The following is an 11,013-nucleotide window of genomic DNA, read 5'->3' as shown; positions in this document are numbered from 1 at the left end:
GATGGCCTGATATTGGGCTTGGATGAATTCAGTGGAATGAAATCTCCATGCTATGGTAACCTTCACTTGTACAAGAAGAGCCCTCCCAGGTCTTGTGTGTACAGGTCATTGTGCAGCAGATGCATAGCTCTGTGGCAACCTGTATTGTGAATCAGAGGTGGCAAAGACAGGTGTCCTCTGACATGTCCAGATAACACATGGAGGGATCGATAAACACAGGACCTGAGTTATTGATAAATATGGCCCAAACGCTTTTCGGAGCCATTGCAGTTGCATTTGTTGGCCCGTCAGAAATTCCTTTTCTGCATCTCAATTATGCAGCATTTCCCCAAAGGAATACCCATCCTTTGCTCTTTATATGGTGCAATTTAACTGCCAGCAGCAACCAATAATAATGAAAAAAGTATTGGCAGGAAAAAAAACCTCTCAAAAATGCAAAATTCAAGGACTATCCAATAAAATCAACAGATGCATGGAGCAAAGTGCAGCATGAGGTAAAGTGCAAAAAAAATACCTGGAATAGAATTCTCCTCCTTCCTTTAAGAGGCCTTCTTGAGCAAACCAGGTATTGGGACTCCTCATGCCTACTTTTACGGGCAAGGCTTGCACCATGGGCGGAGCCTTACCCAAAGATGTAAAATTTGATATGGGGCCCTTTTTTAGTAAGATTGCCATCTTTAAATGAGGCATTGCATGTCAGTAGCCTGGCCTCATTACTTGCCCTTAAGTCACCTGTCAGAAAACCAGGTGCCCTGCGAATCAGTAGAGTGAGCTTAAGTACCTGTTTTTTTTACTTGCTGCCTGTGAGACCCCGTGCCACTAGCGGGGCCTTGAAATATTGGGGCTAGAATTTTTTCAGATCTCATGTATACTCAACGCAGATTTCAGACTGGCATAAATAGGGTAAAATGAGTTCAGGTAGGTCTAGAATGTTCCGCTACCAAATAAGCAGATATTAGCTATTTTCTTCTTTATTCCTTTTAAGAAATCATTCCTCTAGTCAAAGTTCAGCAGTTAGGTCATATACTGTCATTTCTCTTGTAGTAATTGGACTGTATTCTGGCCCATTTTGATAACCTTGTAATACAATTTCATGTGATCAGGATTGCCTCACTGAGATTCACAGTGCTGTACCGAGCATATTCCAAAAGACATTCCACCCATTTGGAACTCGCACGTGAATTAAGTTTCTAGTTTTCTAGCAAGTCGCCCTCTTAGACTCAATCCCCAAGTTAGAACAAAACCAGGTGGGTTGTATAAACATACAGTACAAACAGAAGCAGGTCAGTCACAGGTCCAGGAAGCTTCTACGGCGTGAATACATCAAAAGCAGTAATCCACTCACCCAGCCCTGGGACTAGTAAATATTTGCCAGTAGAGTTGGAGCTGGTCTAGGGGAACAAGACAGAACCCAGATTTGTTGAAAACAAAGACTATTGGTGAAGCACATTGGAACTCTTTAAAAGCGATGAGCTACCAGTGACCGTGACCTCTGGTGGCTCCACAGACCTAATCATAGCAATATTTCTGAATTCTCTACTGCTTAACATTTAACCTTTCACCTCAGGTGATATCTGTGCCTTAATATACAATAGTGATTTTTTGCACAGCATGTTAATTGTACACTGAGCTGGCGACAGGAAGCTCTGATCAATACATTTCTGAGATCAGCATGTCTTTGGATTCTTTAGGTGGAGCCAGAGTTAGGTACAGAAATCAATAGCTGGGTCTAGTATTGAACACTATAAATCAGTAATGTGATTAGGAAGGTTGATTTTTGCCTAAGTTTGTAGTTGCATCAATAAATTCAGATTTAAATACCAAACATTTAAAGCTCCATATACTGTATGAGCATTCATAATGCCATATTTGAATGCTTTGGTGTACCTGAGTAAAAGCTATTTAACTGAACAGTTTTCTACTTGCAACATTTTCACTTCGCAATACAAGGTCACATTTCATTGTTGTGCAGCAAATTTTCATAGTTATTGTTCACGTGAATGGTGAAAATCTAATGACAAACTTTCCCAGATACATGGCAGCAAGTATCAAACTCAGAACTCAGTATTCATTCCCTATCCATAGAAAAAGGATTGATATATATTTAAATGTAGAATTATCATTATAAATGTCAATTATAATAAATGAAAACAGAAGTAAACGTACAACATAATTGTAAATAGAAGCAGCACGTAATAAAAGTGGATTGTGTGTGATAGTATCATAGTAGGTACAGCACAGGAGGAGGCCATTCGGCCCATCGTGTCTGTGCCAGTTCTTCAAAAGAGCTATCCAATTAGTCCCATTCCCGTCCTCTTTCCCCATAGCTCTGTAATTTTTTTTCCCTTCAAGTATTTATCTAATTCCCTTTTGAGGGTTACTATTGAAACTGCTTCTACCATCCTTTCAGGCAGTGCATTCCAGATCATTACAACTCATTTCGCAAAAAAATGTTTCCTCGTGTCGCCTCTGGCTCTTTTGCCGATCACCTTAAATCTGTGTCCTCTGGTTACCGACCCTTCTGCCACTGGAAACAGTTTCTCCTTACTTACTCTATCAAAACCATCCATGATTTTGAACACCTCGATCAAATCTTCCCTTAACCCTCTCTGTTCTAAGCTGAACAACCCCAGCTTCTCCAGTTTCTCCACATAACTGAAGTCCCGCATCCCTGGTACCATTCCAGTAAATTTCTTCTGCACCCTCTCTAAGGCTTTGACATCCTTCCTAAAGAGTGGTGCCCAGAATTGAACACAATACTCCCGCTAAGGCCTAACCAGTGTTTTATAAAGGTTTAGCATAACTTCCTTGCTTTTGTACTCAATGCCTCTATTAATAAAGCCCAGGATCCCATATGCTTTTTTAACAGCCTTCTTAACCTGTCCTGCCACCTTCAAAGATTTGTGTATGTGCACCTCAGGTCTCTCTGTTCCAGCGCCCCCTTTAAAATTGTACCATTTAGTTTATATTGCCTCTCCTCATTCTTCCTATCAAAATGTACCACTTCATACTTCTCTGTGTTAAATTTCATCTGCCATGTGTCTGCCCATTTCACCAGTCTGTCTATGTCAGTCTATGGGGAACACCACTGTATACTTCCCTCCAATCTGAAGAACAACTGCTCACCACTACTCTCTGCCTTCTGTCCCTTAGCCAATTTTGTATCTATGCTGCCACTGTACCTTTAATCCCATGGGCTTTAATTTTGCTAACAAGTCTATTATGTGGTACTTTATCAAATGCCTTTTGAAAGTCCATACCCTCATCAACCCAATCCATTACTTCATCAAAGAACTCAATCAAGTTAGTCAAACATGATTTTCCTTTAACAAATCCGTCTGACTTTCATTTATTAACCCATGCTTTTCCAAGTACCAATTAATTTTGTCTCAGATTATTGTCTCTAAAAGTTTCCCCACCACTGATGTTAGGCTGACTGGCCTGTAATTGCCGAGTTTTTCCCTCTCCCCTTTTTTGAACAGGGGTGTAACATTTGAAATCCTCCAATCCTCCGGCACTGTCCCCATATCTAAGGAGAATTGGAAGATTGTGGCCAGAGGCTCCGCAATTTCCATCCTTACTTCCCTCACTAACCTAGGATGCATCCCATCTGGACTGATGACTTTTTTACTTTGAGTACTGCCAATCTTTTAAGTACCTCCTCTTTATCTATTTTTATCCTAGCCAATATCATTACTACCTCTTCCTTTACTTCTACATTGGCAGCATCCTCTTCTCTAGTATTCATTTAGTACCTCAGCCATGCTCACTGCCTCCATAAGATCTCCTTTTTTGTCCCTAATCGGTCCACCCTTCCTTTGACTAGCCTTTTACTATTTATATGTTTATAAAAGAATTTTGGGTTTCCTTTTATGTTACCCGCTAATCTGTTCTCATAATCTCTCTTTGCTGCTCTTATTCCCTTTTTTAGATCTCTGCTGTACTTTCTGTATTCAGCCTGATTCTCTACTATATTATGAACCTTACATTTGTCATAAGCCTCCTTTTTCTGTTTCATTTTAATCTCTATATCTTTAGTCATCTAGGGAGCTTTAGCTTTGGATGCCTTTCCTCCCTCACCATCCCCCCCCACCCCCACCCCCACCACCGGTAGGAATGTGTTTACCCTGTACCCAAACCTACTCCTCCTTGAAGGCCTTTCCTTGTTCAATTACTGTTATGCCTACCAAATTTTGATTCCAATCTACCTGGGCAAGATCCCTTTTTAACTCACTGAAATTATCCTCTTCCAGTTAAGTATTTTCACATTTGATTATTCCTTGTCCTTTTCCATAACTATTCTAAACCTAATGATATTATGATCACTGTTCCCCAAATGCTCCCCCACTGAAACATGCTCCACTTGACTCACTTCATTCCCCAGAACTAGATCCAGCACGGCTTCCTTCCTGGTTGGGCTAGAAACATACTGTTCCAGAAAGTTCTCTTGTACACATTTCAGGAATCCCCCACCCTCTTTGCGCTTTACACTTTAACTATCCCAATCGTTATTGGGATAATTGAAGTCCCCCATTATCACTACTCTATAGTTCTTGCCTCTTTCTGTAATTTGCCTGCAAATGTTCTCTTCTATCTCCTTCCCACTATTTGGTGACCTATAGTATACTCCCAGTAGCATAATAACTCCTCTATTGTTCCTTAATTCTAACCAAATAGATTCTGTCTTTCACCCCAAAACTACATCATCCCTTTCCAGTGCTATAATAGCTTCTTTGGTCAATACTGCCATCCCCTCCTTTCTTTCCTTCCCTATCTTTCCTGAATACCTCGTAGTCAGGAATATTAAGTATCCAATCATCCCTTTCTTTGAACCAGGTCTCGGTTATTGCCATTATATCACCATTTCATGACTTGGGCCTGTAGCTCACCAACCTTATTTACCACGCAACGTGCATTTACACACATGCAATCCAAACTCATTTTAGACTGCCTCGCATTTGCCTCCTGTCTGATCCCTCCTATTTCTGAACTATTCTTTACTCGCGAGCTACTTGTCCCTCCCAGTCCTCTGTGCACCTAGTTTCTCCTCCCTACTGTTTCATCCTGGTGCCCATCCATCTGCCAAATTAGGTTAAACCATCCCCGATAGCACTAGGTAACCTCCCCGCGAGGACGTTGGTCCCAGCTCTGTTGAGGTGCATCCTGTCCATCTTGAACAGATCTTTCCTGCCTATAATAGTTTCTTTGATCAATATTGCCATCCCTTCCTTTCTTTCCTTCGCTATCTTTCCTGAATACCTTGTAGTCAGGAATATTAAGTACCCAATCATCCCATTTGCTGAACAGTCAGCAAAGTGGAGTCTGCAATGTGCACAGTTTATAGTCCATTGTCTTGAGTGTTTTCATACATAGTGAAACATTAATGGCCAGATTTTCCTGCCAAAATAATAGTGAGTCTAATGGCACTCACCGTTATTTAAGTTCAAATGGTACAGCAACTTCAGGCGAGGGGCAGATGCACGGTTAAACTCAAATATCCAAACGTTGCTGTCTGAGTTGCGCCTCTCCGCCATTAGCTTTGTGAAAACAGCATCACGCTGTCTGCTTCACCATTGAAATGCATTGAATGGTGTGAAGTTGCTATATTTGCATAGTAGATATGAACTAAATTCACCACAGAAAGTTAAGTCTTGTTGATTCCAGTCTAGGTACACTTTTAACGACTCGATATAAGTGTTAATTACTGCCAAACAAACTTTCTGGCCCTGAAAATTAACTATTACAAATGTGGAGTCTCATTTCTCAGGTTTTAATTGTTGTTAGAGATTTTAAAAAGGTAACATTTTAAATTTTTAAACTTTTTTTACTTTTCCTTTCTGACTCTTTTTTCTCTCTCTTAATCCAGTCTTTCTTTCCCTCTCTTTATTTCTCTTTCTAGACCTGATTTGACATTGAATTCACCCACTCTAATTTACACTTCTTTCTCAGTCCTTGCGCTGGTAGTTTCACAATCCTTCAATCTGATTGGTTAAGGAGATACACAGGTGCTTGCCCTGTTCACTCCGGTCCCAGATGCCCTGTTTCCCTCGCTGCGACGTTATCAGCTCGCGCTTTCAGCCAAGTTGCAAAAAATTGAAAAACCTAAACGTGCAAGGACAAGTCTAACTAATGGCGGACACCGTTAGATGCCCTGCTACAGCAAAATTTGGCTCAATACATCCATAGACAATTTAACTCACTTATGTGCAAACCTAATGGAAACAATTCCAAATTAGTAGCTAAGCAGTGAATTTTCTTGCTAGATAAATTTACAGTAGAAATAGATTCAAGAGACAATTGGATGTATTTCTGGAGAGAAGAGATGTGCTTGTTTAGATCTAATGATTTTTTTTTTCCTGTCCTAAATATTCTTAAGCTAATTAAAATTGAAAATCATAAGCACTTTTGTCTAGAACACACTGGTACACCAGTATGATATCACTTTGTGCTAGAACACACTGGTACACCGGTATGATATCACTTTGTGCTAGAACACACTGGTACACCGGCATAAAAACACTGTGTGCTAGAACATAATGGTACACCAGTATGAAATCACTTTTGTCTAGAACACACTGGTACACCAGTATGATATCACTTTATGCTAGAACACATTGGCACACCAGCATAAATCCACTGTGTGCTAGAACATAATGGTACACCAGCATGATATCACTGTGCTAGAACACACAATTGCAAACAATTTTACAACACCAAGTTATAGTCCAGCAATTTTATTTTAAATTCACAAGCTTTCGGAGGCTTCCTCCTTCGGCAGGTGAACGATGTGAAAATGGATGTGAAGGAGGAAGCCTCCGAAAGCTTGTGAATTTAAAATAAAATTGCTGGACTATAACTTGGTGTTGTAAAATTGTTTACAATTGTCAACCCCAGTCCATCACCGGCATCTCCACATCATGACGAGAACACACAGGTACACCAGCATGATATCACTGTGCTAGAATGCACTGGTACAATGGAACTAGGGAAAATAAATTGGAAAAATTTACTGATAAACAAAGAAATAGAACAGCAGTGGGAAACATTTAAAATGCTGATCAATAGAGTCCAGGAGAAATATATCCCACTAAAAAGCAAGAACAAACTAGCCAGTAATGACACACCACGCATGAATAAAGAAATAAGGGCAAAGTTGAAACGAAAGAAAAAAGCATACACTAAGTACATAGACAATAAAGGAGAGGATGTCATATGGGAATACAAAAAGGTTAAGAAAGAAGTTTTAAAAAATAATTGGGAAGGCAAAGAGAAACCACAAAATTAAATTATCAAAGACTATGGGCCCGATTTTAGCACCCGCTACCGGGTGCGTTCTCGGCGGGGGGGCCCCGAAAATCCCGAAATCCAGGTGCGGGACCGGATCGCGCCACGATCCTGCCCACTTCCGGGTTCCGCGCTGACGTGCGGGGGTGCGTGCGCAGCCCCCGCTGGTGGGAATCCCGCAGGCAATTAAAGCCAGCGGGATGCCACTTGAGTGTATTTACTTTGCTTGTTCAGGTCATTAACTGACCTGATTAAGGGACTGTGTGTGATTTTGGATAAACATGGGACTGTTTCACACACTGGGGGAAACAGTCCCAGTTGAAATGGACCTGTTGCAGCCGTCAGCCTGTGGCAGCTGCAAAGGTCCATTTGACAGATGGGGGTGTGGGGGGGGAGACCCTCAGCCATTGCAGGAGGCCGCTCTGTCACTTGGGACAAAGTTTGGCCTCCAGCACCCTCCTCCTGACGGTCAAAGTCACCAACCTGCACACTTACCCCGGGGTCCGGAGACATGTACCTACCTTGCGGACCCTCTCAGATGTACATCTTGCGGATGGGGGCCGCCGTAGCTGCAGTCATGACCTCCTCGGAGGGCGAACAGCATCACCAGCCTCACCAGCCTCGCCATCCACGCTGTCCACCTCTGACACGTGGAGCTCCACAACAGAGTGCTGTGACACATCCACCTGTACAGCAGGAGGGAGGGCTACCGCAGAGAGAGATGCGTCGCAGAGGGCACTACCCTTGCCACACGTTCCACAGACCGAGGCTCAGCCTCCTGGACCTTTCTGAGCAGCAGTGCACACGGAGGCTCAGAGTCAGTCGACATGTAGCCGTGGACATCTGCAGCCTCTTTCATGCCGAGCTGCTCCTGGCTGGCCCATGCGCCATCTTCCTGCCTGTCGCTGTCAAAGTCACCACTGCCCTCCCGAACTTCTGCTCCACAGCCTTCCAGGCTGCAACCGGGGACATCGCCGATGTCTCAGTCATCTGCGCAGAAGAGCCCTGCAAATACACCTACACCCACTCTACAGTGACACACTAGGTGGCATCAGTGGTGGGTCCTCATTGGGATACCCAGGAGCGGGCATTATTGCACAAACCGGACAGGATTCGCGAAGACATGGCAGTAGTGGAGCCAATATAATGTGTGATGTGAGTTGTTCTTTAATTCAATAGAAGTAAGAACCATGACAAACCCTCAAACACCCTTGTGCATCCCCTTCATGCTCACGACACGTTTGCCTTACGCTGCCTACTGCACATATGTGATGCATGCCCTGTGGCTGCAGCACAGGTGGTGGCAGGTTGAGTGAGGCTGGCCGTGAGAGAGATGCACGAGAGGGTGAGTATGGGATAGAGCCATGAGATTATATGAGGATTGGGTTGCGTGGTAGTGGCGGGGTGAGTACTCGCGAGGTGAGTAGGTGCAGGTAAGATGAGGATGGGGTTTGAGTGGGTATGAGGGGTGATGTGACAGAGTAGTGTTGGCAGTGCCAAAGGAGATGTGGGGTGGGGGCAGTGTTGTGGCAGACGGAGTGTAGGGGAAAGACTACGTGTTCTCACTGTGGCTGACCTACTGAGGTCATTGGAGCGCCTCCTGCACTGTATGCAGGTGGGCGATATGTTGGTGGCGCAGGTGACCCCCTCTGCCACCTCGAGCCAGGCCTTCTTGGTGGCAGAGGCAGGCCGCTGCAGGGAAGATCTCTGTTCTCCCCCTCCTCCTCACCCCATCTAATGATACCTGGGGTGAGGCATCATTAAACTGGGAGCAGCCTCCCCCCTGGGCTGCTCCATGCTGTAATTTTTGCTGTTTGTGGCAGCATCTGTCAATGGAGGACTGCCCCTTTAAATAGAGCGCCTCCAGCTGACAGATCTTACTGCGCATGCGCAGCCCGCCCGACGCGCAGATCAGCATCGGGGAACCCGGAGGAGCAGGTAAGTGAATCCAATTAGTGTGTTGCCTGCTACGATCGCACGGGCAACCCATTAATTTCACCGGGCGCGCTGCCCTACCCGCCGAGAACCCGCACCCCTGGTAAAATCGGGCCCTATAAAAAGAAATAGTAAAGTATTCTACAGACACATGAATAACAAAAAAAAAACAGGATAGGGATAGGGCCACTACACATGATAAACTCATATGTAATGACGGCGAAATGGCAGAAATATTAAATAATTACTTTGCCTCATTGTTTACCTGGGAGACTAATATGGTGGGCATAACATTGGAAGAAGACATCCAAAAAGATATAAAGATATTTCAGATAGAAAGGGGGAGATAATTGATGAACTAATAAAACTTAGAGAGGATAAAACCCCTGGTCCGGATGAATTGCATCTACGCATATTAAAAGAAGTTGGGGAAGAGGCACTATTACATATATATGAAAAATCATTAGAAAAGGGAACAGTGCCAGAGGACTGGCGGACAGTTAATGTGATTCCTATAATTAACAAGGGAGATAGAACCAGTCCAGGGAACTATAGACCAATTAGCTTAATGTCGATGGTAGGAAAGATATTGGAATCCTTACTCAAAGATGTAATAGAAAAACATCTAGAAATCAAAAATATAAAGAATAGTCAGCATGGATTTCAAAAGGGAAAGTCATGCTTGACCAACCTTATTGAATTCTTTGAAGAAGTAACAGAAAGGGTAGACAAGGGTAATGTAGTAGATGTAATATATTTGGACTTTCAAAAGGCCTTCGATAAGGTACCACATAATAGACTCATGATTAAGGTCAGAATATGTGGAGTCAGGGAACAAGTAGCAGAATGGATAGCAAGCTGGCTACTAAACAGAAAAGAGAGAGCAGGGGTTAAAGGCAGTTACTCAGACTGACAAAAGATGGGAAGTGGTGTTCCACAAGGATTGGTGCTGGGACCACTGTTGTTCTCTATTTACATAAATGATTTGGACTCGGGAATCGGAAATACAATTTCAAAATTTGCGGACGACGCCAAATTGGGGGATATAGTTAATACCGAAGAGGACTGTGACAAAAGACATTAATAAACTTGTAGAATGGGTGTGTAATTGGCAAATGAATTTCAATATAGATTAATGTGAGGTATTACATTTTGGTAGGAAGAATAAGGGGGCCACATACTGCTTGGCTAATATGTGTCAAAATGAGGTAGAGGAGCAGAGTGACCTGGGGGGCAAATACACAAATCACTAAAAGTAGTGACGATGGTTAATAAGACCATAAAAAAGCAAACCAAGCACTGGGCTTCATTTCTAGTGGGATAGAATTGAAAAGCAGAGAAGTTATGTTAAATTTGTGTGGAACCTTGGTTACACTGTACTTGGAGTACTGTGAACAGTTTTGGTCTTCATATTATATAAAGGATATAGAGGCACTGGAGGAAGGTGCAAAAAAGATTTACTAGGATGATACCAGAACTGAGAGGTTATACCTCAAAGATTGAGCAGGCTGGGGCTCTTTTCTCTTGAAAAGAGAAAACTGAGGGTTGACCTGATAGAGGTCTTTAAGATTATGAAAGAGCTTGTTAGGGTAGACGTAGAGAAGATGGTTCCACTTGCGGGGGAGACCAGAACTCGGGGCCATAAATATAAGATAGTCACTAATAAATCCAATAGGGAATTCAAGGGAAACTTCTTTACCCAGAGAGTGGTTAGAATGTGGAACTCGCTACCACAAGGAGTAGTTGAGGCGACTAGTATAGATGCAATTAAGGGGAAGCTAGATAAACACATGA

The sequence above is a fragment of the Heptranchias perlo genome, chromosome 3 (assembly GCF_035084215.1).
Source record: "Heptranchias perlo isolate sHepPer1 chromosome 3, sHepPer1.hap1, whole genome shotgun sequence".
Classification (NCBI taxonomy): domain Eukaryota; kingdom Metazoa; phylum Chordata; class Chondrichthyes; order Hexanchiformes; family Hexanchidae; genus Heptranchias; species Heptranchias perlo.
This window is presented reverse-complemented; position numbering follows the sequence as displayed.